Genomic DNA, 18,433 nt, shown 5'->3' with positions numbered 1-18,433 from the left:
TTAAATTCTAATAGTCATTAGAATTAAATCTCTACTTCATTTATACTTCTTAAGCCTATAAATAGAAACTTTGGAGAAGCTATGTAAATATTCTCATTGATCAATAAAATTTGCTATCTCTTTTGCTCTCCCATTTTTTTGTTTTTTATTCTCTGTCTTTTATTTTATAACAAATATATCATTTTCTTTCTTTTAACTTTCCATTTATTTCTTTTCTATTCTTTTCCCTTGATAATATTTATACAAATTTAGGGTTAGGGTTAATATTGGATCATGAAGTTTGGCATTAGAGAGCCTTCGAAATATAAGCTCTGACAACTTAGCCCAACAACCTCAACCCTGCTCTCCAAGCAAAATATTCAACCCCCAATACTCTCTACCGGAAGAGATGTAAATAACAAGTTTTTTTAAAAGAATAATTTTTTATTTAATCATATTTTTACTGTTAGAATACATATGTATCCTACACAAAATGATAAAACCTTATTAAGATCCTTTGGCTACCTTAATTTCGTAAAATAAATTTAGTTTACGCTATTAATTTTAGTTGATTTTTTGGCAAGCCAATTGGAAGCCATTTGCTATATAATGAAAATAAAATAAAAGGGATATAAATGTAGGCCCAATAACAGAGCTGACAGGTGTAGGAGAAATCATGTTAATGGGTTTGGAATGATCCCATTAAATGTAGATGACAGACCAGTTGATTTACGACATCAATTTTATTTTTATATGCTATTTCGGAAGATCCATGAATACGTTCAAGGATCCAATCATTCATACGCACTTAATATAAAATATTAATCGGCTTAATAATTGAGAAATTAAATTATAATTAATATATAATATACTTCACGTAATTTTTAAATAAGTTTGTAATTTCTCATTATTAAAAGTGGAGATAATACTTAAAAGAAAATGTATTTGAACTCAAATATTTTAAAATATTATAATAATTATGGTGCGAATCAAAATGTTACCTAATATTATAATATAAATAATATATCATATATATTCAAATTATTACATAATATATTTTTTTTCATACAAAGAAAATATATTGTATTATATTAGTTGTATATGTATTGCCATTTCAATTATAATACAAGAACAACCACAATCATTGAAATCAAAGGCTATATAAAGCCTCACCCTTGGCTTAGTTTTCCTCATACTTCAACTTAGACCATCCCATTACTTCCCTCATTCATTTGGGTATGCAAGACCTCCAAGTTCTTTTCTCTGTCTTTTGTTCTTTTTTATATTGGTTTTATCTAAATGTTAGATTGATGTTGTGCAGAAGCATGTCTTCACAAATTTGGATTCTTTCACTGGATTTTTTTATTTATGGCCTCTGAATTAATGTTAGCACCACCTAGAAGGCCAATAGTAGTTCCATTCGAGAGGAACTATGTGCCTACATGGGCTTTTGATCACATTAAGTGCTAGAATGGAGGCTCCGAGATTGAGCTTTACCTTGAAAAATATACTGGTATTGGTTTCCAGCCAAAAGGAACCTGCTTGTTCAGACATTTTAATATGCAAATAAAGCTAGTTCTTGAAGACTCTGTAGGAACTATTACTGCCTTCTATGTGAGTACAATTTTTCCCCACTGCTAGATTGATACAACTTGACTCCTTGCAAGTAAAGCTTAAAATTTCTTCAATTGATCTCTTGCATTGCAGTTATCATCTCAAACTTTGGAGCATGAGGATGACGTGACCACACCCCAGAGCTCAACAAGTTCTAATTCCGATCCCATTGAGCTCCCTAAAGGACCCATGACTCAAGATCGAACTAAGCGCCTTCAAGAAGTTGTTTCAGCTTTATTCATTCAACTTTAGAGTGAAAACTAGCTCGATGTTGATAGAGAAGCTCAGGCCAGCACCTTAAAGACTCCTTGCACCGTAGTGCAAGCTGATTTTAGCTCATCTTCAGCTCTCCAAGCTCTATTCAGCTCGAATCAACTCACTTGAGCTCATTTAAGCTCGTTTAAGCTCAACCTAGCTTAGTTTCAACTCATTTCTTTTATCATTATAATAAACTAAGTATTAGTTTTAATTTATTTAATTTGTTACAGCTCATGACTGAATATCCTAGCTCAATGTAGTTCATTAATTGTTTTCACTTGTTTTGAACTAGTCAAATTTAATATACTAGCTAGTCCATAATTAAATGTGTTTTAATTTATCTAATATGTTAATCAATATGTCTAGATGATATTTTATTAAGTTTCAACTGAATTCATGTTTGACTTAGTGTGTTTAATATGTATTTAGGTTCAACCGAATGTATGAAGAGGAGTTAATGCAAGGTGCATGCATATTTGAGGTTCAATGGACAACATTCAAAGGGACACATGAATTTGGGACGTTCGTGCAAGAGGAAGATGTTGATTGTTCATGTATTTAAATATTCATTGACCATATTTATGGACAATTGGAAGATAAATGCTTGGGAAATTCGTGCAAGTACCAACCAACATCTAGAAGAAACCATTTCTTCTCCCATGCATGATTATTCTGCCATTTATTAAAGTGTGTGGACGTTGGCCACAATGGAGATGAATTTCTATACATTCAATTCAAGTATTCAAGGCACATTTAAGCCTCATTAGGCCAAGGGAGATGTAGGAGTATTAAAGGGCTGCACATTCATGGCATTATGGCTATTCTTCAAGGCTAAGTATGCACGAATGCATCAAGTGAAACAACATGATGGTTCGGCCAATTCATGCACCATCTTCAAGAATCAACCGAATTTTAATGCTTTTGTGTGAACATGTTAATTACAAATGTGAACAGAATTTAAGCTAGTGTGAATATCACCGATGCCGAATATCAATAGGTATATTAGGCTTATAAATAGTTGCTTTGTAAACTAGAGGAGGAACTTTTGCCATTTTATTGAATGAACATTTGTTCTTGTAAGGTTTCTTCGTCTCTATTTCGTGTAAGTCTCGAGTGACTTATCTAGCATGCTAGTGGCGTCAATCCGAACTCCTTGAACTTATCATCAACCCTTTGGTGAGGCATTTACCTATCCTTCTACCAAGCCATATTTCCACCTTAAACAATATAAGAACTGGGGTGACCCTCTTTATAGTGTTGGATCGCTCTTGACGTTTAAGTTCGGTAACCATTTCCATCATCTATCTTTTTCTATCTTATCTATCTTTTTTTTATTTGTTAGACCGAGCCCATCCAATTATCTTTCATCTTTTATTTCTTGTTAACCGACTTATCCTATCTATCTTTTACCCTTTTGAACCTATTTCATCATATCCCTCTATATTTAGCCAAAATACACCTTTCTCACAACACCGAATGAAACTTCTCGTTGACGATGAGGCAACTTACATAGACTTGAGTCAACCTACCGAGCTAGATCACATCATTTGGTATCAGAGCTATTAAAACGAGGAGCACCGACGTTCTTAGCAATCCTAAAGTAGGTTCATATTAAAAAAAGTTTTGAATTAAAAAAATTCAAGTTGTATTTAAAGTTCTTTGTATTCATTCAATTGTATTTGAAGTGAAAAAAAGTATACGAAGTTAAAAAAAATAGAGTATATAAAAAAAATGAAGTGTTAAGTTCTTGTTTATTCATCCCTTTGTAATCCCGATCAAGTGATCCCTTTGTAATCTCGATCAAGTGAGTTCCATACTATCAATTACTACCCCTCCCAACGCCATAACTAAAACTAAAATTTATTTGTTTTAACCTACCTTCGCCCTTCTCATATTACCCTTGTAACCACTTTGAAACCGACCCCAAAGCAGCAAATAAGTCCAAAAGAGATGAAATACAAAATCGTGAGAGAAAGAATAGAGTGGTAAAAGGCATGAGAGTTGTGAGCCCATTAGAGTGAAGAAAAAGCCATATAACGAGTGTAAACACGAGTGGAGTGCCATCTAATCTTTTCTTTGTGGGTGAAATGTGAGGTTTGTATTGGTGAGGCATTTAATTTTCAATTTTTAAACACTTTTCTTATCCATCAATAAAATCATGTTTCGAAAAGAGTTTTTAGAATCAGAATTTCAATATGTGATACAAGAGATGGACCGATTGTTTGATAGAAAACTAGAACCATTGCAAAAATGATTGGATCATGTTGAAGAGCGGGGCCAGTCAACTAGAGCCCAACGGGAGTGAATTATGGTGGCAAGAACATCACGGAATTCCAATTCTAGTAAATTTGTTAGGAGAGATTCTTATCGTGATTCCCCTTCACCAAGGAATTCGAGACAAAATCAAATAAGTTTCAAGTTTGAAGCTTATTATGGTGGCAAACGAGAAGATTCAAGAGATTTGTCGTATACATCATGATATTCATCCATGAAGATTCAATCTCGAAGAGATGGTCGTCTTTTATATGAAGACCCTTCCTCTTATTCTCAACAAAAGGCTTCTCATTTTGATGATTTCTTCATGTTGTCTTCCTTTTGTAATGAAGTCGAAAAAGCATGTGAAAAAGAAAAAAAAGATGAAAGAAAGCACAAGGAAAAATATATTGAAAGTGAAAAAAAATTTGAAAAAGAAAAGAAAATTGGAAAAGAGATTAAGGTAAAAAAAGAGTAAGCAAGAAACGAGTGTTGTTGGAAAAGAAACGAGAGTCGACGAGTTTTCAAAAAAAAAGAAACTATGGAAAAAGAAAGAGACCTTGAAGAAATGACAGAAAAAGATACAAGAGAACAAGAAAAAGTGAGGAATGTGTTCACTAACCCACATGTGAATTTTTCTCGCGTTGCTTCTTTCCAGGTTTCTGAAGAACCGATTAATAAGTTCCATCTTCATTACCTCCCAAAGGAGAGACGACTCATGTTGGTTGGCAAAGGAAATCCTAGTCCACCTGTGCCACAAGGTAAGGAAGGTAAGTGTTATAACCCGTTTCAGTCTCTACCAACCTATTTGAATGTTTGTGATTATATTGATGATATGGTCAATTTCCATTCTTTGATTAATGGTGATGTGTTTGTTTTAAATGATAGCAAGGAGAGCATCATTAATGAAAATTGTGGTGTTGACGAGTATGTTGGTGATGTAACACTTGATTGGCAACTACGAAACTTGGTTATGGGTGATAGTGAATGTTCATATAAACATTCCAAATTTTCTTATTGTGGTGCTAATGTACATTCCCTGATCTGTTGTGTGAAACCCACATGCGTGTACAAGGCTGTTCGAATGAGACTTGTGGTGTATGAATGCTTGAATATATGCACACCTAAATTCCCTCTGATTCACTTGTGTGATAAAACGCTGACGAGTAAAATACTTAGTTCATTTGATTGTGATGGTGGTGTAACGTTTATGCTTTGTTGTGTAAATTCTGCATGCTTGTCCAAGTCTGATTGAATGAGACTTGAGTTTTATAATCGTTTGAATGATTGCTTGATCACATCTTCTTTGATTAACATGACTGGGACATGGAAATCAAGAAACTCTTGTTGCATGTTGAATCAAGTGACCAAGATCATGTGTTCAAACCTGGAATTTGTTGTTTTAAGTCGATATATGAGGAACTCAAGCATCCTAAATTTTGTGCGACCAATTTATGTTTGTTTGATGCTTGGCCTTTGGCTAAGGAAACGAAATTTAAAGATTGTATTTATAACTTAAAATCGATCCTTGTTCAATCTATGTTGCTAGTTACTAAATTCTTGATTCATCATGAAATGGTAAGATACATCGATGATATTGAAATACGGCAATTAAAGTTGCATGCTGTTGAGATAGTGGCTAGTGACATAGCTTTCAAAAGACCTCCTTACTTTTCTTTAGTTAACTGTTATTCTCTGCTTGTGGTTGAAAATTTTGTTATAAATAGAGGCATGAAGAATTGTTTACTAGATGTGCTCTGCATTGAAAAATTTGTTGATGATGTTGGATTGATTCAGCATATGCAAACTTTGGACGTGTGTGCTATGGGTTATTCACATGCAAAGCTTGATTTGTTTGATTATGATGGTTTTGTGGAGCCCTCAAATTCTTGTGCAAAATCCTCTTGCCTAAGCATGTCTTCTCAGGTGAAATGTGACTAGTTTGACTATTTGAATGGTTGTTTGCTCATTTCTTCTTTGTTTCGCATATGTGAGTTGTTGAAGAAAGAAAGGCCTTCGCTGCTCTTAACCGTGAACGACCAAAATCATATATTCAAACCCGGAGCATGTTTTCTTGAGTTATTGCCAAGTAAAGGTCAACATCAAAATTTTGAATCTGTAGGTTGTTCAATGCTAAGCCTTAAGGGATTTGAACATGATATGTATGCTTATAACTTTAGTTTGTTTTTCTTTTCTACCATGTTGTCCGTCGAGAAGTATGTACGTCAGCGAGAAATGGTAAGAGAAAACTTTGTCTTTGATCCCGGTGAATATTATGCCATACCATTTGTACAAAGGATTTGAGTCCTACAATGTTGTTTTTTGAGGTAATAATTTTCGATGGACTTGTGATTCTGGTTGGTTACCATCAATGAATTTCTTGTTTCATTATGATAAGGTGAGACCAACTTTAAATCCCGGCATTGGTTTATTTTCCCAAGTTTGGAATGAGAATTCGGAAAGAGTTTGTAAGTTTTTAAGTCTTTGTGTCCTTGATTCTTTCCTTAATCATGTAGGTGACACCGCGAAATGGCTCATCCCTAAAAAAGGAGGATATATGTCTAATATGTCTTCCTTTCGAGTTGTGTGTGATATTCAAGTCACTTGGAGCAAATATGAAAAATATGACAACCTAAGGTCTTGTGATGACGAATGCTTTTACCCGAGCAAATAGCCCGACTTGAGGACAAGTCGTTTTGAAGAAGGGGGAATGACGTGACCATGCCCCGGAACTCAACAAGTTCTAATTCTGATCCCATCGAGCTCCCTAAAGGACCCATGACTCAAGATCAAACTAGGCGCCTTCAAGAAGCTATTTCAGCTTTATTCATTCAACTTTGGAGTGAAAACTGTAAGAGTATGCCCAAAGATCAATCATGAGATGGTTGTAATAACATACTCGATTTATCATGTTTATTAATATAAGGCGTTACCATTATTATTTCAGTTTCTTTTGTGTGTATAAATAAACTGTTTTTATAATAATGTCCTGAGAATAATATGATTATTCTTAAAAGGTCCGTAGTCAAGTATTATTGTTGGCTAGGACAACAATAATGCATTAAGGCTAACATGTAGTGATTGATGATAAAGAGTTTTCATTGATATGGAGTGTTAAAATCAATGCATGAATATGTGTGTTAGAGAACAACATATTGGACTGACCCACTATGAGTATATTTCTTGGATTATTATGTAATTGTCACAACATTACTTCTAGTGATTAATATGTATATGATCCTCGGACTTGAGATCATCATTATTCCAACATCGTGAGTTGCATATTTTGTACAGTCAAACGTACATCGTAACTGGTTGTTCTATAAAGGTTTATGTTTGATATACCACAATCTATGTAGATGGATATGATTGATCAATATATGATAAGTCCCTCCTGCATAATGGGAGTAATATCTTAGGCCACTTGATTGAGTGAGACTAGAAATGCATGGCCATGCTCAAATAAGTTGATAAGAGATGTCATACTTATTTGTATATCATAGCCTACTCAAGATATCAAGGAACATGGGATGGACTATGCAAGTGTGACTATTCCATGACTTGTGTCCATTCCAGAGATAAAAGAACTTAAGGATTAATGCATGAAAGGTTAATCACAAAAGGTTATGCCGAATCATGACTTTTTGTAACTTAGGTAGTAATGATGCATTGCCAGATGCCACTCATTGTTTGTAACATTAGAATCGTTCTAACATTACTACTAACGTTACAAGAACCTACAGGGTCACACCCTATGGTTGAAATGAACGGAATAAAACATAGTTGGTATTGTGTTTGGTTGTCACATGAATTAAATTAATTATAGAATTAATTTAATTGGGCAATCAAATATCGAACATATTATATGTACAAGAATGTTGTTCACATAATGAGAACACAGTTCTATTAATATATATGAATTTGGTTCGTCTATACATTTAAATAAATATAGTTCACCGAAATCTTTGTTATAATTAATGTAGTTATAATTTTCGGTTAAAAAACATTATTATATTTATTTATTTTTAATTATGATTATTATATTCGGATAAATATATATACCAATTAAAAAAACCCTAAAAAGATTATGTTTTTTTGCTTGTGACGTCTAGTAGCCATCAAGCAAAGTTTTCTCCAAAACAGTTTTGGAGATTCACTTCCGTTCATTGTCAAACTGGGTGGATTACGTAGAGGTCAAAATCATAAAAGGTTGCGGCTTGGTTCAATCGTAGATCAGATTTCTCATTGCTAAGGCGTCGCTGTCTACTCAGATTGAAATTACGGTAATTTCGAAACCATTATTTCACCCCGATTCATTCCTCGCACATGGATCCATGGGTTGAATTGCCGAAATTATTTTTTATTATTAATTTTTGCTGCGCCATAGGGGTACAAGCGTTCCAGCAAAAACCAGCTCGATGTTGATAGAGAAGCTCGGGCCAGCACCTTAAAGACTCTTTGCACCTTAGTGCAAGCTGATTTTAGCTCAACTTCAGCTCCTCGAGCTCCATCTAGCTCGAATCAGCTCACTTGAGCTCATTTAAGCTTGTATGAGCTCAACCTAGCTTAGTTTCAGCTTATTTCTTTTATCATTATAATAAACTAAGTATTAGTTTTATTTTATTTAATTTGTCACAGCTCTTGACCAAATATCCTAGCTCAATTTAGTTCATTAATTGTTTTCACTTGTTTTGAGCTAGCCGAGTTTAATATACTAGCTAGTCCATAGTTAAATGTGTTTTAATTTATTTAATATGTTAATCACTATGTCTAGATGATGTTTTATTAAGGTTCAGCCGAATTCATGTTTGATTTAGTGTGTTTAATATGTATTTAGGTTTAGCCGAATGTATGAAGAGGAGTTAATGCAAGGTGCATGCATATTTGAGGTTCAATGGACAACATCCAATGGGACACATGCATTTGGGACGTTCATGTAAGAGAAAGATGCTGATTGTTCATGTATTTGGAGATTCATGAACCATATTTATGGACAATTGGAAGATAAATGCTTGGGAAATTCGTGCAAGTACCAACCAGCATCTAGAACAAACCATTTCTTCTCTCATGCATGATTATTCTGCCATTTATTAAAGTGCATGGACGTTGGCCACAAGGGAGATGAATTTCTATACATTCAATTCAAGTATTCAAGGCACATTAAAGCGTCATTCGGCCAAGAGAGATATAGGAATATTAAAGGGCTGCACATTCATGGCATTATGGTTATTCTTCAAGGCTAAGTATGCATGAATGCATTAAGTGAAGCAACATGATGGTTCGGCCAATTCAGGCACCATCTTCAAGCATCAACCGAATTTTAATGCTTTTGTGTGAACTTGTTAATTACAAATTGAACAGAATTTAAGTTAATGTGAACATCATAGATGACGAATATTAATAGGCATATTAGGCTTATAAATAGTTGCTTTGTAAACTAGAGGAGGAACTTTTGCCATTTTATTGAATGAACATTTGTTCTTGTGAGGTTTCTTCCTCTCTATTTCGTGTGAGTCTCGAGTGACTTATCTAGCGTGCTAGTGGCGTCAATCCGAACTCCTTTTTGAACTTATCACCAACCCTTTGGTATGGCGTTCACCTATCCTTCTACCAAACCATATTTCCACCTTAAACAATATAAGAACTGGGGTGACACTCTTTATAGTGTTGAATCGCTATTGACATTTAAGTTCGTTAACCATTTCCATCATCTATCTTTTTTCTATCTTATCTATCTTTCTTTATTTGTTAAACTGAGCCCATCCAATTATCTTTCATCTTTTATTTCTTGTTAGCCGACTTATCTTATCTATCTTTTAGCCTTTTGAACCTATTTCATCATATACCTCTATATTTAGCCAAAATACACCTTTCTCACAACACCAAACGGAACTTCTCATCGACGATCGGGCAACTTACGTAGACCCGACTCAACCTACCGAGCTGAATCACGTCAGACGAGATAGATTTTGAGTTCTTAGGGAACAAAACGGGCCAGCCATACATTTTACAGACAAATGTGTTCACTGGAGGAAAGGGTGATAGAGAACAAAGGATTTATCTTTGGTTTGACCCAACAAAAACCTACCATTCCTACTCTGTGCTCTAGAACTCCTATCAAATTGTGTTAGTCTCTCATTTCCTACTCATTGAATTTCAACTTTTGGTGATCTTTCAGGGTGTTTTTTTATCTTTGGTTATCATTAAATACTTTAGAGTGGTTGGTATACTTCTATGACCTTTAATGGGACTCGAAAAAGCTTTCAACTTGAAAGTAATTTTTTAAAATCATTTCTAAACTAATATTTCAGGACAGGTTGTTGGAAAATATAGACATCACATAGATAATATAATTAATTGCATGTTATTATTATTTACTATCATAATAGGTTAGTCTAAATTAAAAGTGATCTAACTTGGTTAAGGTTTATTAGGCTTTAATTTTTAAATAAAGTATGGGTCAAATATGTGCAGATACTCTAGTAAATAATTTCTAATTGATAATGGGTTGATTAAAAATTAGGGCCAATGTGCCAAAGTTATATATTAGGGTTATGGTCCCCAAATTACACACAACAAGATTTCTTTTCTAATATCCCATCCTTAGAAAAGAAAGAACAAATATTCTCTGAATTTCTTGTGTGCTAATTTGGAATATCAAAACCCCATGATCCGTAGATTTCAAGAAATCAATTAATTCAGGTACGCTTCCGCATCTAGTTTTGTTCTTGATTTATTTTTAAAGATTTGACATGATAAATCCTAATTTATGGTTTGTTTTAAGTTTTATATTAGATTTTGATTTTTTGATTCTAACAAATGGTATCAGAGCCTTGCTATACTGAATCATTGAGAATGAATTGATTTTCTATTATTTTGGATTGATTCATTTTTTAGATTATATAGATATGATATTTCAATTATATATAATGTTGAATCTTTCAAATTCTAGATAATTTTTTTTAGGTTTTGATTAATTATGACTCAATCTTTTTAGGGTTATTTTTTAATTTTATTTTCATTCAATATTGAATTGGATTAATATGAATTTCTTATGGCTTTTCACTTCTGTCAGAAAACCTAAACTATATAGGTGTTGGTTTTAAAGGAAAATCTGTTAAAAAATAGGTTTTAATTCTCGAAGAAATCAAGGTATGTTTTAATGGAATTGAAACCTGACAATTGAAAATATGAATATATTTTTAATATTTCAGCAGTATTACTTTGTTGTTTTTCTTTAATGCAATACACTTGTGTATATATATATAAAGGTTTTGCTTATGTTATATATTCTTTGTAATAAAACAAACGAGAATCAAATTTGGTTTTGAAGTGCATTGAATGTAGGCTGTTTTTTCTTCTTTAGTCAATTATTATATATTTTAAAGGAATAGCAGGCATGTATATTTTGAGTATTCATACAGCTTGAGTTATTATTTTTTGATTCTCTAGATTCAATTATGCTTCAATCTTCTTTCATTGGTAATCAATAATGAGGAATTAAGTGAGCTTATTATTCTAGAATTTTCAAAACTAAGAATCTGTGCGTTCTTATTTTATGAAAGTTGGTTGGACAATTATTCTTCAATTGTAGTAATATGTGTTCAACTATTAGAATCATTTTTTTTTTAATTTTGACAATCCATGGTAATATCTTTAAAATCTATGTTTTGAGTATTAGGAATATTAGATTTGTGTTTTGTTATATTGTTATATGGGGATGGCTATGAATTTTGGTCTCTGTCTAATTTTATTGAATTCTAGTTTCGAATTTTAAATCTGAATGCATGTTTATCTATTATTGGATTAGTCAGTGATATTTTTATGATTTTTGTGATAATTGCAATTTGCTTTAATTCAATTATCTGGTATTTTCCAAAACCAATAAAAACTGTTTGTCAGAGTTTAATGAGGAAAAGGACTATACAAACTTTTCAATGTATAGTATGTATTTTGTTGTTAGTTTTAGAGTACATAGTTTAGTTATAAACCAAAATTGCTGGTATCAAACTTGTTGCTTGCTTTATTCATATATATGTTTTGATTAATGCATGTTTTAAGGAATTTAGTTTTAAGATTGGTTGAATAACATGTCAACTATAATACATGTTTAAAGAATTTGGTTCTAAATTTTGTTCTATAATATAGGTTTTGGCATCTTATGGTTCCAAATATTTGGTTGAATTATGATGATATGGTTTATTGTATTAATTGTGAGAGACGTCAATTATTATGATTTTGTTTTTGAGATTTATTGGCTTAAAAATATTTTTCAAGTATTCATGTGAATCTCTGTTTAATCATAAATACGATTTTCGGTTTACATGGTATATTCAGGTTAAGTTTTTCTATTTGAGTATGAATACATGTATATGCGTGAATTGCTTTGGTGTTTTTGTCTATGCCAAAATTATGAATACATGTGCTTGTTAATTATTTGGCTTTGAATCACTACATTATTTCTGTTTGGTTTTGATATTTAAGGTTTAGAAAAGAAAGTCAAAGTTTAAGGTTTTTAGTTTTTTATTGCATTATTAAGGAAAACTTATTTTGGGCTATTTCGGAATCTATAAACAATAAAAAATTAGTTCTGCCCTTTGACTATTGGATAAATTTTAAATTTAAATATTGGTATAATTATATATTTTAAAATAACTTAATTGAAGTAATAAGTCGCCAAAGTGATCTCTTTCTTTGTATAAATTATTTTATTTTATTTTAAAATATAAAAGGCTATGTGCATGTAAGTTAAGTTATGTTAATATTGATCGATCCAATTGAAGGTTAATAATATTACATGTACAACTATGGTAATAAACATGTGACGATTATTCAGTTTTACATTTGAGCAATAAATTGGCTCAAAGGAAGATTTATGGTTCAACATGTTCTTATTGTCAATGTTTAATTATTATACCAAGATATCACTTACAAGTTAATATTTTGTCCAAAGATGAAATATTAATGCAGTGTCTGATATCCTAAGATGAGGTTTACCTTTATTAAAATTATTTTGACTTAAATTTGAAGTCTCATGTGAGGTTGTTTATGATTTATTCAACTATTATTATATTTTCCAGCATCATTATATGTTGTTTTGGGATAAATATATATATACTATTATCTTTTAATTTGATTGAAAGATAAAATTAAGAGATATTTTGAAACAAATAAATTTAGATTTTGACTTTGGGTTTGAATTAAGGATATCTAATATTTTAAATAGATTAGTTGAAACAAAATGCCACCAAAGTGACCTCTTTTGTGTAGATTAGTTTATTTAAAATATCAAGATGATTATATGTTTTTGTGATTCATGCATTTATTAATTGACCAAAATGTATGTTAATATTTGGCAGAATTTCAACGACATATGTGGTGATAAATGTGTGACAATTATAAGGTAATTTATGTGAGCAATAAGTTAGTCCAAAGATTAATTCATTATTTGACATAATTTATTGTCAATGTTTGATTGCTACTACAAGAGTATCGATTACTGTTAATATTACTGTCCAAGGACTTGATATTGATGTAGTGTTTGGTATCTTGAGATGGGATTAGCCATTATCTTGAATTTATTGTTTACTTATGAATATTTATGTGAGTTTGCTTTTATTTATTTTTGTTCTATATTCAGCTAGTTCATCTTCTGCTGCCACAATATATGATAATATAAATTCTATACACATGCTTAATGGGACTAATTTTAAGGAATGGAAAAGACACTTACTTATAGTGCTTGGTTGTACGGACATAGACATTGCACTAAGGAAAGAACAACTTACACCTCTCACTATGAAAAACACCCTTTATGCTAATAGGGATTTTGAGAGGTAGGAACATTCAAATTGCATGAGTCTATTGATTATGAGCACAACATTCAAGAAGCCTTTAGGGGCACAGAATCTGAAAAGAATACTCAGACCAAGGGTTTTCTTGACGAAATTAAGAAACGCTTTTCCAAAAATAATAAGGTTGAGATGACATCACTTCTGACTTCTTTGATGTCTATGGAGTATAAGGGTCAAGGAAATTCTGAGCGATCTAGGGGATATGAGTTTTATGATTCCACAATTAAGAATATTTTTTAGATGAGAACTACAACAGTTTTTGGGGATGTTGAGTTTGGAGGGAGAAATAAGGTTAGAGATATTTCTTTTGAGGAGGAATTAGTTTGTAACTCAGTTCCTGCTATCACTTTTGACAATGTTCAGGTTCTCATACCTATCATTGATCATGAAGTGAATCTAAAACCTCAACAAGACAATGTTGAACAACTCCATATTCAAAATTAGGTAATTGTTAAAAAAAATCATCAACCTCAAGAATGAATGGTATTAAAAATGTCCATTAGAGAAAGGATTATAATAACTTTAGTAGAATATTTTGACCTTATGCTACATTAGATGAATATTAAGCTAATGGTTTCTCAATGGTAACATTGATCATACATTTATATGGTGCAACTAGAAAACTTTGTGACTGATGATGCCATGTTAATGATTTGCAAATTAAAGAACTTCATCTATGGGCTTAAGCAGACTTCTTGTCAATAGTACTACAAATTTTACCAAATGATTATCTCATTCAGTTTAGAGATGAATTTGGTCGATAATTGTATATACCATAAGTTTAGTGGGAGTAAGGTTCTATATTTAGTTTTATATGTTAATGACATATTGCTTGTCAAAAATAAGTATAGTCTCAATCAATGACCTAAGAATGATTTTGAGATTACAGAAATGCATAAGAGTTTTTACATTTTAACAGTGGCAAGTCTAACGTATGTTCGTGTTTGTATACATTGGAATATTGTGTACACTGTTGGGATGTTAGGTAGATATTTAAGCAACCCCGGTTTGGACCATTGGATAGCATCCAAGAGGGTTATAAGGTATTTTTAGAGAACAAAAAATTATATACTCACATATCGGAGGTTTGATCAGTTAGAGATCATCAGGTATATGGACTTCGATTTTGATGGAATATGGATACAAGATTTTGTCACTAAGGTGCAAATTGTGAAAACAAATTGCAATCTTTTATTCCAATAGCAATAGGAGCACATCAAAGTCAAAACACATAGACTTTAAGTTCCTAGTTGTTAAAGTAAAAGTTTAGAGTAGTTAGGTGCCTATAAAGCATATTAGACAAACTCTATAATTGCAGATCTGCTTACTAAGGGATTACCACCCAAGGTTTTTCATGAGCACACTGCTTATATGGGTGTAATGTCATTTAAGAATATTTGGTTTTAGTGGGAGTTTGTACTTTTTAATGCTTTTATGTTATAGACACATTTTCAGTTATTTTAGTTTACTATTATTAAGTTATGTAGAAATAAAGTTTCTTTGGTTTATTCTCATCTTGATTTGGGTAAGGTTTAATCCCACTAAGGTTTAAGAAGGACCAGTTGGAAATAGATATATTTAGATCATATTGTATGTAATTTCCATGCTACACATCCATACTTGATATATGTCATTTGGTTGTGTTAATTTACGTGATCAGGGATGGATTTAGTTACGATACATGTAACGAAAGTCGTCTTGATTCTATGTTAACATAATTAATAGACGAGATTGTTCGGAATATCTTTTTTGGATATGATAGTAACGTTTTGAGCTCATAAAGTTATATAATGACATGTAATTATAAGGTAATCGATATATATATGTGGTCCTAGTAGGAGATTGTTGGAAAATATGGACATCACATATATAATATAATTAATTGCATGTTATTATTTACTACCATAATAGGTTAGTCCAAATTAAAAGTGATCTAATTTGGTTAAAGTTTATTGGGCTTTAATTATTAAATAAAGTATGGATCAAATATGTGTAGATACTTTAATAACTAATTTCTAATTAATGATGGGTTGATTAGAAATTAGGGCTAATGTGCCAAAGTTATATATTAGGGTTATGGTTCCAAATTACACACAATAAGATTACTTTTCTAATATTCCATCCTTAGGAAAGAGAGAGCAAATATTCTCTAAATTTCTTATGTGCTAATTTGGAATATCAAAACCCCATGATCCGTCGATTTCAAGAAATCAATTAATTCATTTACACTTCCGCATCTAGTTTTGCTATTGATTTATTCTTGATGTTTAACATGATAGATCCTAATTTATGGTTTGTTTTAATTTTTATATTAGATTTTGATTTTATGGTTCCAACACAGATTCTTTATCAACGACGTACCAATAAGAGTGTTCAAGAACTGCAAAGATTTGGGAGTGAGATTCCCATTCAACCAGCCAATGAAGATATACTCAAGCCTATGGAATGTGGATGACTGGGCCACTAGGGGTGGACTGGAGAAGACCAATTGGTCCAAAGCCTTTTTTATAGCCTCCTACAAAGGCTTCCACATTGACAAGTGCAAGTCATTATTGGAAGTCAAGTTCTGTGCCATCTAGGGGAAGTGGTGGTGGGACCAAAAGGAGCTCCAGGACCTTGATTCTTATTAATGGAGGAGGCTCGTCTGGGTTCGCAACAAGTTCACCATCTAAAACTATTGTAATGATAGGATCAGATTCCCTACCATGCATCCCGAGTGCAAGAAAGATAGGGACATCTAATATTTAATTTCAGTTAAAACTCATGTCTACAATCAACATTTTATATCCTTTATCGCCAATACTATAAACATATAAATATGTATAAGGTCGACCCTGTTAGGGTCGTTTTTTTTTTCATTTCTTCCGAGCTTCATCATTTGGAGGCCTTCAATTCCATTTTCATGTAATTTATTTCAATTATTTGTTATCATGGCAACGATAATATTAAGCTTATACTATTTTTGTGTGTATGATGAATTAATTTATAAATATTCAATAATTAATATAATGTTTTTATTTATTTTGATGAGAAAATTTTTTTATTTATAATTAGGATATATGTATTAGATATTGAACTCAAAATCTCATTGTGGAATATAAGAATCTTACCACTACGTTAAAAAATTGTTGGGATAAAGTATATTATTTAAATCTATATAATTAATTTACTGTTATACAAAGTAATAAATCTGTCCATATTTTGTTTGATGCGTCTCTTCTCAACAGCTAGTCGTGGAAGCTTTTAAATGTAAGCTCTTTGACCGAACTTTTCATTCGCTTTCCATCATGTGTTACAGCTCATAGACCAGAAGTGTTAGAAGAATGAGCAAAAATAGTCCTTCAAGTTAAATGTTTATTTTGTCTTTTCTATAAGACATAAAAATAAATTTAAATATTTATTTTAATTGGGCCCTACTCTATTATTTCAAGTCAATTGACTTTTAACATTCTATGGTTAGTGTGATATCATTTTATTTTATATATCACATTATTAAATAATTTATAAATAGTTAAAAATTTCAAATGTTCAGAAAAAATCTTCTAAAAAATATGAAAAAGGATCTTAAAAATTGAGAAAAAAGATAAAAATTCAACAAATTAGAAGATATTTTCAAATTTTTTATATAATTTTAATAGAATAGATATAGAAAACAAAACTTTTTTTAAAAAAAATTAAAATTTTAAAATTTTAAAATTTCCCAAAAATCATGTCAAAATAAAATATCTTGAAAAAAAAATTTTTGTTAGTTCTCGGTACACTGAGAGTGTTTTTTTCATTCTAGAGGTAGTTTTAAAAAATTGGAATGTATATTTTTTTCTTAAAAATACATATATTTTAAATATTTTATTATGCCCTTGTAAGACACTAGTTAACCCCTAACCCTACTTGTAGAGTAGAGGTGCTCATGGGCCGGGTCGGGTTTAAGCATGATATTAATATATTTTGTCCTTGCGCAATTCCAGGTTGACCCGAAATATGGGTCTAAAATTTTGCTAAAACCCGTCCCTACTTGCAAAAGATTAACCCAAGCCTATTTTAGGCCCGCCTATATTATTTTTTAATTTTTTTAAAAAATATTTATTTTATTTTAATATTTAATAGTTTTATATTTTTATATTTTTTTATTTATTGAAAGTTTTTATATAGTCATCTTAACATTGTTTTAATTTTTATTTTAGAGTATTATTATATATTTAGTATAGATTTATTTTTTTAATGTGTTCTAAATAATATAATATAAAGTATTATAAACTTAAAAATGGGTTAAGTCGAGCTCGGGCCTTGAATGTTCTAGCCCAAGCTCAGCCCATATTTTAAACATGCCTAATTTTTTGTGCAAACTCATTTTTCGGGCCTAATATTTTTGCCCAAACCCTCCCAAAAATTGAGCAAACCTTCGGGCCTGGACAGATAACCCGACCCATGAACAAATCTATCGTGGAGTCTAAAAACTCTACTAATAATGTACCAAA

At 31.5% G+C, this 18,433-nt stretch overlaps 1 pseudogene; it reads left to right on the top strand.

Annotated features, from left to right (window-relative positions):
* Positions 1 to 1,304: 1,304 nt before the first annotated feature.
* Positions 1,305 to 16,699, top strand: LOC107947501 (probable xyloglucan endotransglucosylase/hydrolase protein B; annotated as a pseudogene).
* Positions 16,700 to 18,433: the final 1,734 nt, after the last annotated feature.

This window comes from Gossypium hirsutum, chromosome D12, assembly GCF_007990345.1.
Source record: "Gossypium hirsutum isolate 1008001.06 chromosome D12, Gossypium_hirsutum_v2.1, whole genome shotgun sequence".
NCBI classification, from domain to species: Eukaryota; Viridiplantae; Streptophyta; class Magnoliopsida; order Malvales; family Malvaceae; genus Gossypium; species Gossypium hirsutum.
Note: the sequence above shows the minus strand (reverse complement) of the source record. Positions and strands in the feature narration are given on the sequence as shown.